The following is a 16,922-nucleotide window of genomic DNA, read 5'->3' as shown; positions in this document are numbered from 1 at the left end:
TAAGTTCTATCCTTAAGTTCTTGACTTTTTCTTTTCCAGAGGCATGAGATAATAGCTCCCCTAGGACTTTGGCTATCTCCCAGAATAAAGGAACAGAACTATTCTTAATGATATGTATCTGTGCAGACAGTCTGTATTGATTTTTTTTTTTTATTCCCAATAAAACAAGGAATGAGACTTTCAAGTAAAGCTACACTCCTTTTTCAGAGCTCCTTACTGATCCAGCAGGGAGTTTTACCTAAAACTACCCCCTGCGAAAATACTGACTGTCAGAAATAATTAAGTGTTCTAAAACAATTAAAACCATTTATATATGGAAAGAAAAACTATCTTCATAGGGCTTCTAGTTATTTACCTGCAGAAGCTCTTAAATGTTTACTGAAATCATACATGTGTTTGGGACTTTTGTGCTGTAGTTGCCAGTGCAAATTGCTCATATTCTTAAGAATTCCTCTTGCAGTCTCTGTCCTGTTTTCCTTCTCTCACCACAACATAAGGATGTCGTTTACTACCTTTTCCTGAATACACACATAAAACCTGACATCTTCCATGGTCATTTCTTACTGACAAACCTTATTGCTTTTTGACTTTTTTGCTTTTTGTCACAGTAATTGAGTTTCATATTAACAATTTTTTAAATATCTTCCCTTGCTAAGTCCTTGTTTATCAATCCTTTAGTTCTTCTCTTCAAGTTAATATTTCCCTTTGTTCTAGTTAGCAAGCTTGTATTCTACATTTCTTTTCGCTAAAATCATTTCCTGTGGGTCACTGCATCACATTTTTACTGCAAGTGCAGATTACATAGATATATTACCTTTGTCTTGAAAATCTGTAAACTTATCAAAGACATATATCAAATTTGTCTCATGTGATTCCTAAAATTCTTCCTGTTTATTTACATGAATGGGATTAACAGGTTAACAGGTTTTAGATTTTTAAAAATTCAGAATATACAAATGTTTTCTGTTTTCTAGAAAAAGCTGCTTATATTTACACCCAAATTTGTCTTAGACAAATTTGAAACAAGGATTTAGGCCTCAGAAATAAGACATTCTGGCAATTTTTATGACAACTGCTAGGTGGGATGGATATACAGGGAAATCTATTAAAAAGTCCCCTGTTCGTGGCTCATCTTCCCCCAAAATTATCTGCTCTGTCTGTGGTAATACACATGTTGAAGCTCATGTTCTAGAAAACATCATTGTACCATTGTGACTGTGCTGCTTCCATGCTTGGGGCAATGACTGTTTTGAGAACCTTCCTCACAAAGAGATGCTCTAGTCTTTCTACACCTGACTTCTCCTCAACCAAGCTGCTTCTCAGACTACCCAAACAATGCATTCATCCTCATTTGCCTTTTGAAATCAAGGCCTTTGCTCTCAGCTTAACTTTTTTTCCATTCAATGAAGTTAGATGAACTTGCAATTCCATCACTAACATTGAAGTCTATGATTACCTGATCTATAATCCCATCATTATTGACTGTAAATAATATTATTTTGTCATATTTTGCTATGTATTGCCATAGCAATCTCCCTAGTAAAAACATGCCTTTAATAATGTGATCTTATGTGCTTGTCAAAGGCTTTTCAATGTGTAAACAATCATTTTTATGGATGTTGAAACAAACTTACCTGATTTTTTTTTATACTGACTAAAACACTTCCCTTGGCCATTCCTTAGACAGTTAGGGAACTGTGCTTAAATAATATTAATTTATTCACCTCTTGTGCTCCAAAATTGCTATATCCTTGCTCATTTTGAAGAATTGTAAGTAGAATTCGTACTCTCTGATAGAAATCCAAATGTTGCATATTATTCAACAGTTGGTTGCTCCTTTAAAATAACATTACCAAAAGTTTAGAGAAAGAAGGAAAAGAAAGAACAAAAAAATCCCCTCATGATTCAATTTAATCTGCAAGTGACATTTAAATAGGCAAAAAGTAAAGATATGATTTGATCAAGATTCAGAGATGATTTATTACTTCTCCTGTGATAAAAGCCAGAGGCTTTCAGCATATATGAATGCTCCATTGTGCTGGATGCTTTACATAGCATAATAAATTTCAGGACCCTTCACAGTTCTGTATTAAGAATTTTTCGGAAGACAATGTAAGGATCGTCCAGATTGTTGCTCCCTATGCCAGCAACAAGTATCTTGAAACTCTACTGATTGCTTCAATTTTAAGACTCCTCTTATTAACAAAGAACTGACGCCTAATAAAACAAAAGACAAAAGGTAGATACTGTCAGAGGAAAGAATGAGAATAAATGAAAGAATCATTTAGGAATCTCAGTACACAAGGCAGGCGTTATCTCAGCTCACTTCAGATAATTTAGACACCCAAAGCTGAACTCAAAATCTACGCCTTTTTTTACAGCCAATCACAAGAAATCAGCATATCTAGACCAAGAGTCATATAAGTAATTTCAGTAATTTCAACTCTAGTGTAATGTGTATTACTCCATCAAGTACCCATATTTTTTCAGAAAGCAAGATTAAAATGACTAGCTGAGATTAAGGGTATGTATACATCCACATCCATGTATCTTATGCATATAAATAATTTGCTGGGAGAATTTGCATGACTGTTAGAGCCAAGAATTTGTTCATGAGTACATTATTTGGGCAACTCTATCTTGATGTAAAGAAATCTGCAAACAGGATACATATAAAGTTTTAAAAAAATAATAAAAAAAGGTATGCTGGTTTTGGGCTTGAGTAGAGTTGATAACACACTAAAGCATCTCATCACACATGCAGCATCAAGGCCACTTCTGCTTCTCACTCCACTCTTCCCAGCAATAGGAGCAAGTAGGAGTTGGGAGGAGACAGAGCTGGGACAGCTGACTCCAATTGACCAAAGAGGTACTCCAGATCTTAAGGTGTCAGACTCAGCAATAAAAGCAGGAGGAAGTAGGAAGGGGGGACATTCTTAGTGGTGGCATTTGTCTTCTCAAGTAATCATTATGCTTTCTTGGAGATGGCTGAAAACCTGCCTGCCGATGGAAAGTAGTGAATTAGTGCTGTATTTTCACTTTGCTTGTGTGTGCGGCTTTTGCCTTCCCTTTTAAACTATTCAATGAAAACCCACAAGTTTTCTCACTTTTACCCTTTTGATTCTCTCCCACATCCCCCTGGGGGCAGAGAGGGCAGGGACTAAGTGGCTGTGTGGGGCTGGGCTGCCTACTAGGGCTAAACCACAACATAAATACATACAACTTCAATAAAAACAGTTATTTATTGGCTAACACACTAACGATGGTTAAATTGTAAGGAGCTCCTCACCCAAGCTTTGGTTCACCATCCTAGTAAGTCACCTGAATACTCTTTGCTGGCCAGACAGGCATGAATCACGACAAGGGGTGGCCTTTAGTGCTCCATGAAGTATATTTTTCCATGTTTCTGAGTTTCTGTCTTCCACCAACTTTGTCAGCTCCTTGTGTTTTGCTTTTGTATCTTGTATTTTGCAATGTTGATGCTTTCTCTCTTGAATTTTGCAATCTTCATCTCTTCCAAAACTTCTGTCTGTAATTTAACTTTGTTGTCTTCCATGGGTCAGCTCTAGAGCCTTTCACACAATTCCTTTTCATAGCTTAGCTATTTTCTCTGAGGTCTGAGCCAAAGTTGCACAGCTGGGCCATGTCAGACCCCAGCCTTGGATCCTTAGACCAGAGAAACAAAACCATAGCAAGATGTAAAAGGTTACAGAGGGTTTACAGACTGAAGAATATAGAGCAATTCTAGGTGAAAATTGAAGAGGAAAATGTACAGGGGGTATGTAGATCTATATGTTTTGTTTCTCCTATCTGAACATAAATTTGGTGAGAGTAAGAATTAGAAAATTTGGAAACATAATTTACTGAGGATAAGGAATAGTATCTTACAGAGTTTGTGATGGGAGAAAAATCACCTGATGCTGCCTTCCACAGTGGTAAGAGATAATAAGAGAAGAGAAGGAAAGATACCGGAAAGGATTTGAAAATTATGAACAAAAGGAGATTGTGTTTTCTATGATGGTGAAAATGAAATGACAGAAAAAAGAAAATATAAAGGAATATATGGTCTGTGTAGAATATGACCTTTGCTTCAATGTATTGAAAGTAAGAGGGGTCAGTGCAGTGCCTGTTCCAGTGGTAGAAATGCAAATGCAAATTATATAGATTAAAGACTTTGCCTATGAACAAAACATAAGTCTTACAGGTACCATGGGAAAAGGTCATAAGCAATAAGAAAGAGGCCTTTCCAAAAAGAAGGCCACACACCAGAGTCATTGGTAGGGGAAATTATATTTTAAGAGTGTGTGTGCTACTGACAAAGAGTAAGTAATGGAAAAATTTAGGAAGGTAAACAATATCCAAATACTTGTGATTTTGTACCAGGAGAGAAGATTTATGAGGAGATACTGAAATGACAGCTTGAAAAGAAGCACTTTTCTTTAGGATTCATTGAAATCATAATATTAATGTGTGATAAGAGTTGTAGTTCTGCCTTTATATAGGTAAATGCTTACGAACCTGCCTAACCTGAAACATATTTTCACATATCTCTTGGCACTATATTCAGCAATCTCCAGCAACTTCTCTTGTGATCCAGATCTGGAATTACATTTCTCTGAGGGCACAATTCCTTGTTCATTTAAATAGTGTACTGGAAGGATGGTAGCAGGAATAAGCAAAAAATTTAGAGGGAATGGACAAAATCAGGACTACAAACCCAGGAAAAAATTAGTATTCTTATCCATTTTCCCAGCAATAATTCTGCATCATACTTCATTACTGTCTGATTAGTATTCTTTTATCATACTTTATGAGAGATACTAATGTAATTATAGTTTAGCTGCATTAGTAAAAAATGGAAAAAAAAGGAAAATGATAAGATTCAATTAAAAATTATGCTAATTTGATAGGATGGAAAATTGCTTATGTGGGGTACAAACCTATTACTAAGATATATTGGCTGTCTGTAGGAAAACTTTCACAGTGCTTATGAGTATTTATTTTAGTGTAGCTCATTCCACAACAAGGAACAGTCAAGGGAAAATATTTCTGTTGTGAAAGATAACACCTCTCTCAATGTACTATCAAGTTCAGTGGAACCAGTTCTAAGAAAGAACCAGGGCTGGTGGTTTGGATATGTTCAGCCTGCCACGACACAGAGGTACTGGAGCTCATCACGGGCCAGCTGGTTTGCCTTTCAGGAGTAGGTAATATAACCTCCACATGGACAAGCCTTGTTTCTTGACGGCTCTGATGAGTCCATGCTGAGCACGGTGCTAATTTGGCTCTACTACATCTCTCTCCTTAGGCCTCAGAAGATTTAGAAGCTTTTCCTTGCGGCAATTCCAGGCCCCACAAGCTCTTGCCGTGACTGGGGGAATGTGCATTCTCTTTAGTTGTGTTGCATAGATTTAAGGTTTTGTTTTTCCTGTTTATAGGTGAATTCTTGAAGACCTACCAATAACGCTGGTCTGTCATCTTGATCATTCAGCCTTAGGTAAGGATGTAGCAACAATTTCTAAAACAATTGCATACTCCAAAACACGTTTAACATAGACACTTTCAATAACACTAAGCTACTTAATGCTAATAAGAAGCAAGATAGCATGAAAGATGATTACATTATGTTCTTCTTTAATTACTCAATGTTCTATAATTCAGACTTTACATAAAATTATTTTTAAATATGCTTTTGTGGAAACTTTATTTCCTTTGATTCATAGCTTATGCCTGGGTGTCAGCATGCCTTAAATCTTTAATCTAGGACATATTGTAGCCTGCAAAAGAAATAGAAAAGTATGAATTGAACAAAACATAGTTTTTCAAAAATCAAAATTTAACATTTCCTCCTCTACTCTTTCCATTTCTTGGGACAATTAAAACAAAACAATTCTTCATGCAAGACAAAGAGACTGTAGTTTCTTCTCTCAGTGGGAAAACTCAAATTAAGCCTTGCCACAGCAATATCACCACAATCAAGTGAAAGCACGGGGGCTAGACTAGCAATGCCCTGTGTGAGTTTCTACTTTGCACAATACACTTAAGTATTAACACCAAAAAAAGTAAAACCATATAGACTTACAAACCAATCATTGCAAGCCACCTGCAAAGCAAAACTTAATCTAATCTCTGTCAGCAAATCAGGAGAGTATGGATTGCATCGAGTGGCATTTGAATCCGTTCCAAAATACCTGGAAGTACAGAGACTATAGCACTTCTGTGACAGTGAGATTTTGCATTAAAGATCAGTCATGAATCAAAAAGAAAAGAGACTTGAACTTAGGTTTCCAGGAAAGTGCTTTAACTTCTAGGCCACATTCCAAATTTTGGGTTCTAAAACCTGACTCTTCAAATGAAACTACTTGCAGAGTGCAAACAACTTTGAGCAAAGTCTTGAGAGAACTAAAATACCTTTAGATGACAAGTGGATTAATTTATATGAAAAAGTCCAGTACTAGTCCAGCTGGGTAGGATATACCTCATTTAACAAAAGATACCTGAGATTTCAATGCTTAATCCAAAGCAACCCCCTCTAGGGTTAGTGGTGAGAGCCTCAATTTCAGAGGGCAATTTTTCCTGTCCGTTTCAGACACATAGTATACAACACTGTGAATATACCCTTGAAATTCTTTTCAAATAGCAGAGAATCATTTAGATGTGTCTCCTGTTGGTGGCTGATGATACAGAAAACAAATATCACGCAATAATTCTCATCACTGCCCACTTTTAATATTAGAGCCAGTAGTTTATTTGTCATTCAGGCTTCTTCTCTACCTGCAGAGCTGCAATTCTTGGACTCATAGGAACACAAAGGAACAAGACCATCAGAACCAGAAATAACTGAGCATTAGCTACATTCACACCAGGAGGAAAAAGCTGAGATGACTGACCTGGAAGATAATGGAAGGAGCTATCTGCAAACCTGCCCTGATCTCACAGGGGATGTTTTTGATTGCCTGGAGCTCCCCAGGCTGTCAATTCTGGCTGGTCATCCATGAGATTGCCACCAATGACACTGTCAGGTGTTACTTCAAGAACATCAAGAGTGACCACTGATGTCTGGAGATGAGGACAAGGTCTCTCCAGTTTCTCTGAATTGGTTTTCATCCGTTTTCTTTCACACCCACGGTGTTAGTAGGTCCCTTCAACACTGTCACCTGAATTTGGCAAATATTTGCTTCAGTTTCTGATTGATTGCAAGGGAAAGGCTACTTCTGACGAAGAGCTGAAGTTTGCACTGCAATTGGCTGTTCTAGGGGAGCTCTTGGGTGGGGCCGTCACCCCAGATTTAAACAGCTCCTGAAGATCTCCCTACTGCAGGTCAGGCCAAGAATTCAAATAAGGACCTTTTGAAACACTTGCAATAATTTGCCTCCAACTGCTAAGTCTGTGCATCTCTGAAAGACGGAGGACAATGGGCACATTGATTTCAACATGATCAGCAGGATTGTCTCTATGCTCTTTTCTCTCAAATTAAGTGCAAAAATGTGATAAGGTTACTGTATATTATTCCTGTCAACAGTCTTCTGAATAGGAAGGATTTCACTCATTATTTGTAGATTGCTGCTTTACAATTATATCTTAATTGACTTGATCACCAACTTGAACACTTAATATTACAGTATCATTAGTCCATTTATTATTCATCTAAATCATACAATTACAGCAATTAAATTGGTTGCCTTTTAAACACTTGGTTCAGTGATCTTTAATTAGACATCTATGAGCTGAATTACATGGAAAAGGTGCTAAGTGTTACAACTGTAGTGAGGGGGTTTATTTGCCATATTATATGGGACTGATTTAGAGAAATGTCATGTGTATTAAAGCATGCTGCCTCCTTGCTACTCTCTGGTTACCTAGTGATTCAGGGACTACGTCCTAAATAGCATGGTAGGAAGCTTCATCTTTTTAAAAACCCATTATAGACTACATCAAAAGGACCATAAACATAATGAAGCAATTCAAATCCAGAGTTTAACTTGCAATCTGGTAAATGTTTGGTGGTTTTTTCTGTCATTCATTTTCACAGAAGAGAAAATCCTGGTTTCATGTTTACAGGCTAGATGTGCATCTTTAGACCCTTTCTGCATCCTTCCAGCTCTTAGTTTCCATGCATACTATTATTCTGTTTTAAGAAATTAAATTTCTAGTGTGCTAGGAAAGAATTTTCACTTTAAATACATAGAAAGAAACACAGGGTTTAGTAGGAACCTTCCTTTTTCTGTGAATACACCAGCTCAGTATTTCCTCTCAGTCAAAAGACCAAATTCAAGGAACAGAAAATGGAGCAGGAAACATAATTGTGCTGCTGTATAAATTCATGGTTTGTCTAAATTTGTCTTAAACTCTGAGGACAGCTGGAATCTCCTAATCTCTAAGAAAATAGTAGAACTGCAAAACATTGAGGGAAGAATGGTCAAAGATCTGGAACTTTGTTTCCTCCCATAGGAGGAAGAACTGAGTCACTAAGGATCTTCAGTCTGGAAAAGACATGATCCAGGGAGATATACTACAGATCTATAAAATACTGAAAAGCAACAAGAGGATGAATAAAACTTTATTATTCATTTTGCCTTCTAATACATGAAGAATAGTAGGGGCTATCAGTCAAAATTAGTTGAAGCAAGGTGGAAAACAAGCCAGAGGAAATCGTTATCCATGAAAGGGCAGCAGACATATGGAACCACTTGCCAATGAATATGATGAAAAAAAAAGGCTTTGGAGAGAGCTGGAGAAGCAGTTGGGAGAGGGATCCATTATTATGCAGTGTAGAAAGCTAAATGTTTTTTAATGAACAATTTTTAAAAGTTTTTTTCCACAAAATCTGTTTTCACACACAATCTAAACCAAAAAAAAGAAAAAGACAAAACAAAAACAAAAACCCAAGAAGTAAACAAGAGCAAACATTTTTGCTAAGAAACACTGTAATATGTTTTGGATACCTTATGTCCCTGTCCTCCTTGAAGCAATCTGTTTGGACAAAGTAGGAAGTCTGTGATGCATCCTGACTTCTGTCTTGCTTGGTTATTTAGATATCTACTCCAAGGCAGTCTGACTGTGGAACAAGTCTGATGGGAGACACAGAAAAAACCACTTTCTGCTGAAAATTTATCTAGTACAGAAAAAAGAAGAGAAGATTGAGAACATTCACATTCCTGCATCAGAATCTATATTTTATGATATTTTGCTGGAAATTCAGCATTTTCTAAGTTCTGAAATTCTGAATAACAGGATATTCAAGAGACAAGCTAAAATACAGTTTTGGGTTTTGATTTCCATATTACCTTGAACAGCCTACTTCATCTACCCTGTTCCACCTTTCCTTTCATAGAGTAGGGATAATATTTCACTATTTCCCATGGATATGAGAGAACAAAAATCCTTAATGAATACAAAATGTCCAGGTCTTATGCTGATGATCACACAAATGCTTAGCAGGATAATACAGTTTTCTGGCAGTGCTCTCTTAATGAAGCCATTAACAATTCGAAAAAGTCAATGATGAACTTTAAGCAATGAATAGAACTAACAGCAGTAAATTTCAGAAAACCTTTGATAACATTCTCAAACTGCAAAATGAAGAGCATCAAATCATTAACCAGGGAGTTAATTAGAAGTGATGCAATAATACAGGGAACGTGATAGGTGAGATCATTATATGGAGTCTAGTGATATAAAGGTTCTCAAAATCAGGTTAATCTTTCTACTATTGAATGATAAAAGGAAAAAATCTGCTTCACTAAATTTCCTAACTGAGAATTATCCAGAAGTACAACAAAAACTGATAGATCACAAGAGTGATATCTAAGACTAGAAGCATTTCCAAGAACCATAGGGTAATTCAAGCTGTATCTCAGCTAATGACACATTTCCACCTCTTTTTTCTCCAACACCTTGTAACCTTCTTCTATGACTTAGGATGGTATTCTCTATTGACGTCCCCTCTGTGTTGTTACAGAAAGGTCTTTATCAAATTAATATTTCAACATAATTTCCCATAATTTGTTTTTTTCCATTGTGTCTACCTTTTCTTTTGTATATGGAAGGTCAAGGCAAACTTCAAAATTCCATTTATCTATTTGCATTTTGCACTGCAGCCTTTCCATCATGACTTACAGGCTAGGCTACCAATGAAAAGAGTCTATGAACCAAATCCTGGCCTCAAGGGCAAGAGGTACTAATTATCTTCCATTTAGTTTTGTTAACCCCCTTTATAGGCAGGGATTTTTGCAGATGGGGAAAAATGAAGATCTCTTACTGACTCTTCTTCATCTAAGAATGGAGATATATCCTCTTCCTAAACTTACTGCTGTTTATTTTTAATAGTTCTTAGCAGAAAAAAAATTAAATATTTTTTATGAGCACATTCATTGCAATAAGAGTGCCTACACAAAATTAGTGAAGTATGTGCAAGACAAGGTTTATGAAATCTATCTAAACTGAAAAAGGTTCTTTTCACACGTTTTTTTATGAGTCAGCTCTGTACTTATAAAAACCAATGGTTTAATTAAATAAAAAGAAGTGAGTAAAGATTTTAATTCCTTCAAAATGGTTTCATGCACATTGGAATTTCCAACTATTTTTTTCTCCTCACAGAATACTCTCCATAATTCAGATATATGTGTGATTGTACTCAGGTAGCCCACTATTATTCAAACAGTCATGTGAAGAAGAGCTCTTCAACATATTAAAAAAAAAAAAAGGTTGAAAATTTTTAATGCATCAACTTTCATCTTTCCTTATATTTAGGCATTTTTCCAGTTATAAAAAGTTTCTTCAAGCAACATGTCACATAAAACACCTCAGAATCTGTAGATTAATTCAAGAAAATACTAAAATATCTACAGGTTATGAGCTCTTAAAAATTTCTATCAGAACTCATGCTTTTAACTACCCACTTCTTTAGCTACCCTGCTGATGTTTCTACCAGAGGATAATTCTCACCTTCTGGCCTATGCAGATATTGAAATTGCCATGCAGAAGCGTCTTTCTCTCTCTCTCTCCCAAGCTCACTACTAAGATGTGGATGATTCCACCCTAGTTTTAGATACTTTTTAATATATCTATTTTCACCTGGAAGTAATAGAAACATAGAAACTTTTTTTACCTAGAATACCTCAATAGATGACTTACTTAGGCATTTGCTCATATTCACTTTATTTTCTCTAAATCTCAGCTGCAGCTATGATCATGTAAAGGTATGAACTTCCTTAAATAGTTTTTCTATGCAGCAAGATTTTCTGTTAATTGACATAATTATAACATTTCTTCTTTCAATCATCAATGTAAGGATTAGTATGGATGAACTGATAAGAGCACTAGTGCGCTCATATTGGAAACCAAAAAGAGCATGTGGGCTTATTTCCAGCACACAGCATTTTGGCAGTGATCCTGACATCATTCTGAGCTGCTTTATATTCTATCTAGGACCTACAGCTGTGTTTATTCCTTTGCTTTCAGCTTTTCAGGGGTCACTGTGACAGGATGGTATTTCCATCTTTAAATATTGATGCAGAGTTAAGCCACAAAAGTAAAGGTCTCAAGCCTCTGCTTCCTTCAGAGGATTGAAATTTTTGGGAAGCTCTGGAGATGAAGGATAACTTTGGGGCTATCGTTAAAGGGTTTAGCCTGAAAAAGCATAACCTGGAGTTAGGTAATGAGCAGAATCAGAAATCTTCCCCCAAGAAACTAAGCATGTGTAGTCCAGTGATGCTTCTGCCACCTGTCCATAGTATGAACCAGAAGGGACAACATTGCCATGTAAAGTGGTGGCCCTCATCAAAGGATAATCCAGGATGTCATGGCTAATACAGAAGTAAAGATCTCAAAGATCGACTCAAGTCCAATGCTCATTCATTGTGCAAACATCTGGATGGATACCACAGGATTCCCTAATATTTTTAACATTTCTTAATCACTGTTCCCCCATGCCTATTTAAAAGCTGAGTCTTCAGTCTCCCACAGGGTTTCAGTTAATACTTTGTTTCTGGTCTCATTAGATCTGATTTAATTGTGTGTATTTTTTATTTCCTACTATGATTCATGGGAAGTATTTATGCTTCAGTTGTTGCATTTTCATGTTCAGTGAATAAAAACTAGTGTCCTTTGGGTGACCTCATGTCCTGTCTACCCTGCCTCCAAGTGATAAAAACAGCTACCACTCTGCTAGATTTGCAGAACAACTGGAGGAGATGTTTGCTCCTATGAGGCTACTTGTCTTTCACTGACGTTCCCACCCCCCTTCATTTTACAGCTTCCACTTTCATACTGTCAGAATAAGACTGGGTTGGTCTCTTGCCTCAGTCAGAAAAAGTAGTTATCCCTTTCCAGGGATAGTTATCCCTTTCCAGACATATGACTCTACTGGTGGATTATTCAAATGCATAACTTGAATTTTCCCCTCTCCCTACTTGAAATTCTATTTTCCGTACCCCCTGAACCCTCACAGTGATGAAATGGCTTTCAGTGTCATAATGGTTTGAAAGGGGGCAAAAGGGAACCATTAAGCTACCCATTCCAAACTGCTTTCTCTAAGGAATGCCTGACGGCCTGTCCTCCAGCTAATTACAGTACAGAACACCTCTGAACAGGCAGTGCAGGACACCTCTCTCTGCTCACAGCCACTGCTAGACAGCTGACTCCTTCCATGCATGCATGTAATTTGAAAAAACAACTGGCTGAAGTGTTCCTCACACCTGTGTGGAAGAAGTCACGGTGCTACCTTTAGGCTGAGTGGCAACCTCTGCCCCTGAAACAGCAAAACAAATTATCCTCTAATCAATTGTGGTGTTTAGTGGTCTGTAAAAAATGGACAGTGGACAATGGACTAGCATTTTTATTTTTCTCTGAGGACACCTGAACTAGATATCACTCAATATCTTTGTGTGATCCAACAAAGTAGAGGGAAAAGTCAAAAGGAAAGATATATGGAAAATTCGTCACTTTTTGAAATTTGAAAATAGAGGGCATGAGACCTTTGTCAAGACTGGGAAAGAGAAGGACATTAGAGTTTAAGGCTATATTAAAAACCTGTAGACATGGTCTTTGTCATAGCCACCAATTTGGCTAAGAAAGAGCAAAGAAAGATCTTGAAGTGGTGCCAATGACCAAACAGAAATATAACTTAGAGAAATTTTCAATAATATGAAAAATGTTTAATCAGAGTACCTTTTCCCCCAGTCCCCTTCCCTCTTCACCCCACAGCTTTGAGTGGCAACAGTTCCATCAGTCTCAGAGATACTTCCTACACAATCCACCAGCTGTGGGAATACCATCTCCTTCCACATGGCATTAATGGCATTAGATACAGAAGCATACGCACTTTCATTTCTGAATTTCTTTTGCTAGTGAAAAGCAATGTTTCCTCCCAAGGTTTTACAGCCCTCATGGTTCCTCAACAATTGCTAGGAAAAGAACATAAGCAAGGTAGTTGAACAAATATAAATTAACCGAACAGCTACAAAATTATATTAAAGAATAATTACAATAAAATTTGAGGTTGACCTCAGGTACCTCCTTCCACAGTCTTTCCATTATCTTCCACATTGCATCACAGAAAAATCTCATGACACCAACAACATAATAAGAGAGAGGAAAAAGCCACTGCTACCCTACCTACCTACCAGGCAATCCATGTAACAAAAGTCCCTGTATCCTTTGAGGAAAAGCAGTGCAAAATAACACCCTTCTTTATTGTCCCAGCAGACAGACCCTCTAGAGCAAAGCCTAGGACTTTGTTCTAAAACCTCTTTGTTAGGTTTATTTTGTTGGCAAGTTTTTTACAATAGCTGCCTTTAGCAAGCCAAGGCAGTCTGTAAGCACAAGATATAAATGGCCATAAGACCACATGCCAAGGTAGCAATTTTTGAAATTTTTTATCATCAAAGGTTTCAGAGCATGTTAAAGATTACTCAAATAGCTTTTGGCTGTCTAGTTACAATTACAGCTATCCTCTGTTTTTTCAATAGCAGGTTGATCAACAGGGTTTTGTTTACTGAAATATCTGAAGATATCTGAGGAGAGAGAATCATCTGTACAGTAAGAAAAATCTGTTGGACAGCTCAAAGGAAACTACTGTGCCTGACCATCTGTGGAACTTCATGTTCTCATTTCACTCTCTCACCCTCCATTACCCATCCCACATTTTATTTCATCTCTCAGTCCAGAGAGTTCTTTGTGATGGACTGACAGTGTGACTAAATAATACCTGGTAAAACAAATTTCCTGTCTTGTGGAAGTCCCAGTACACTATTTTAATGTACCAAGCAATAACTATGGCATTTGCTATTAACAATGGAAATTCTACTTCTACTTTCCTTATTTCCCATGATAAAGCTTGTATGTTTGTAAGAACTTCAGTGATTTTTCACCTAAAACCTGAAGTGTAATATGTAGACTCCTACCCAACACAGATATTTTTGAAAAACTGTCCTAATTTCATTAATTCAGCTTCATTGCCAAATTTTGTAACACACTACCAGAATTGTTTTCATTCTTCATTCCATACACTCTTGGAAAAAACTGTTTGTGCACTTAAATACTATTGCATAATTTGTTAGAGGAGTTTTACAGGTTCTTTTGAAAGCATGACCTTTAAGGCTGCAGTGCTTTGGAGAAGAATGTCAAGTTTTATTATTCATTTTTTTTAGTTAGCATAAATTGCAATACACTGACAAGGAAAGATACACTTTGACTGAACAAAAAAAAAAAAGTTAAATTTCCAAGTAAAACATGGGAGCTTTTGCCTAAATGAAGGGGCTGTCAAACTTTAAAGAAAAAGCTATTCATCCACTGGGGGAAAGACACAGACCATCTCATCCAATACTGCAGTGAGCTGTAAATCACATATGCCAGAGGTGCAGATGGTTGTTTAACCTGTCTCTACCAAAATAACCTTTCCAGCACTTTCATTTTACAGAGATGGGTTAAATAGTTTCCTACTTGGTTGCACATGCTAAAGGCTAAGTAAAATAAGCACCAGAGATACAGAGTGAGGGCTAAGTATTGGAACACTGTTCCTTACAGACACAGCATGTTCATAAATGGCAAAAATAACTGGCAAGCACTGAAGATCTAAATTACTGGTTTGGGCAAAATAGATGGTACTTTTAGGCTTTTGAAACTCTTAAAAGTAACTGCAGGAGGAATTCTGTAAAGGGCAGTTGATGAGACACATGCCTGACATAGAAAAACTCCCTCAAGCCAGAGGGAATCTATAGAAGTCTAATGCCCTGAAGCATGATGTTGTATTTCTTATACATTTTTATTAAATCAGATTCTTATGCCAAAAGAGACACAGTATAAAGACAAAGTAAAAAAAAAAATGTTTTAATACATCACTTTATTACCCTGCAGGGGTGTTTACTGAGAGAGGCTGTTGCTCTTCTCTGTAATCTCGTTGGCCACAGCACACCTTCAACATCTTAAAATGATACACAAATTAGATGGGAGGATTGAAACTCTCACTTCTATCCATTTGTGCAATGTGCATTTTGAGAGTGATAACTTATGTCTAGAAATATTCCTGAATGCCTGTGTGCCACAATGAAAGGCGACCAAGAACCCATGGTAGCCCTTATCCCTCCTTCTGTAGAGGACTCTGCAGCACAAATACAAGGAGACTGAAGAGCAACCCATGTGCACATGTCCACATGACCATGTAATACATGCTTATTAAGTCCAAAGTGTCTGATATAGTATTTACTGCATATTTTTGGTTGGCCCGGAGGGCCTAAAAACATGGTACAGGCACAAATCTTGGCCTGTCATTAATTCACACCATGGAGACAATAAAATTAATACTGTAGAAACTCTCTAAATATGCTGAGGAGAAAAAAATATTCTACCATACAACACAATATATCAAACTAAGGTTCATGGCTGTGACCTCGATTTTTTTATGCTTGGTTCCACTCCAGAGTGAGTTTTCTCCAGGGCAGTGAGCCGGATTTCTGTGTAGTTTCTCAAAGCTTTTACATGCAGGCTATTGTTTCAGTACTTCTTCCCATGGGTTGCTCTGTACATGCAGTGATTATTTTACCCTTGCTGTAGCTTAAACATTTTGTGAGGCTAATTCTTCAAGCCTATGAAATGTATCAGCCAGGACATCAGCATTTCTCTATATGTGTGTGCAGACATAGTTATATTTTGATCACAACATAAGGAGAAAGGAAAGTATCTCATTCATACTCTTTTTTTTTTTTCTTTTTTTTTTTTCCTGGGGTTTTTGTTTGTTTGCTTTTTGTTTTGGTCTTTATTCATCTGTTTGTTTTGTTTTTGTTTTTGTTTTGGGTGGGGTTTTTTTTTGTTTTTTTTCAAAGTGTGGGTCAGAAGGAACACTGGCTTTTTTTTCCCATTTTTTCCATGTTATTTTCTTAAGAGAACTGTTTTACAGCTGCAGAGATTTTGGGAAATGAGAAACTTGTTTCACACAGAGCACTCATCACAGTTCTTTCATCCTGTCTCCAGCATTTATCTTTCTGTCCATGTCTTTGACTTTATAAAGGTGCCACAATCTAGCAGATTGCATCACAGAAATTAAATTATAACACCAGTAATACTAATACTTATAGCTCCTATTCAAATAGTCTGAAATTTTCTACCACAGGAAGAGCCAGTAATTACCCAGAAACATTGGGTTCAAAGTGATTCAGATTTGAGGAACTTTTAGTGATTCAAGGCAAGATTTCAAAGAAACTATTGTTGAAGTCATGGCAAAAATGGTCTGGTTGTAAAATACAAAAAACCAAGAACTGGGACCTGCAAGCAGACCTGAAAAACAACAGCTAAGTTTACCTTTCAGGTGCATTTAGATTTGAGAAAGCTATTGGACATAGGGTTAGGATAACCTAAATTACAAAAGAAAAAGGAAAGAAGAAATCTCAGCAGAACTAGACGTTTAATCTTGGCTATGTCTAGTC

Source organism: Lichenostomus cassidix, chromosome 1 (genome assembly GCF_008360975.1).
Source record: "Lichenostomus cassidix isolate B80296 chromosome 1, HeHo_3.0, whole genome shotgun sequence".
NCBI lineage: Eukaryota > Metazoa > Chordata > Aves > Passeriformes > Meliphagidae > Lichenostomus > Lichenostomus cassidix.
Note: the sequence above shows the minus strand (reverse complement) of the source record.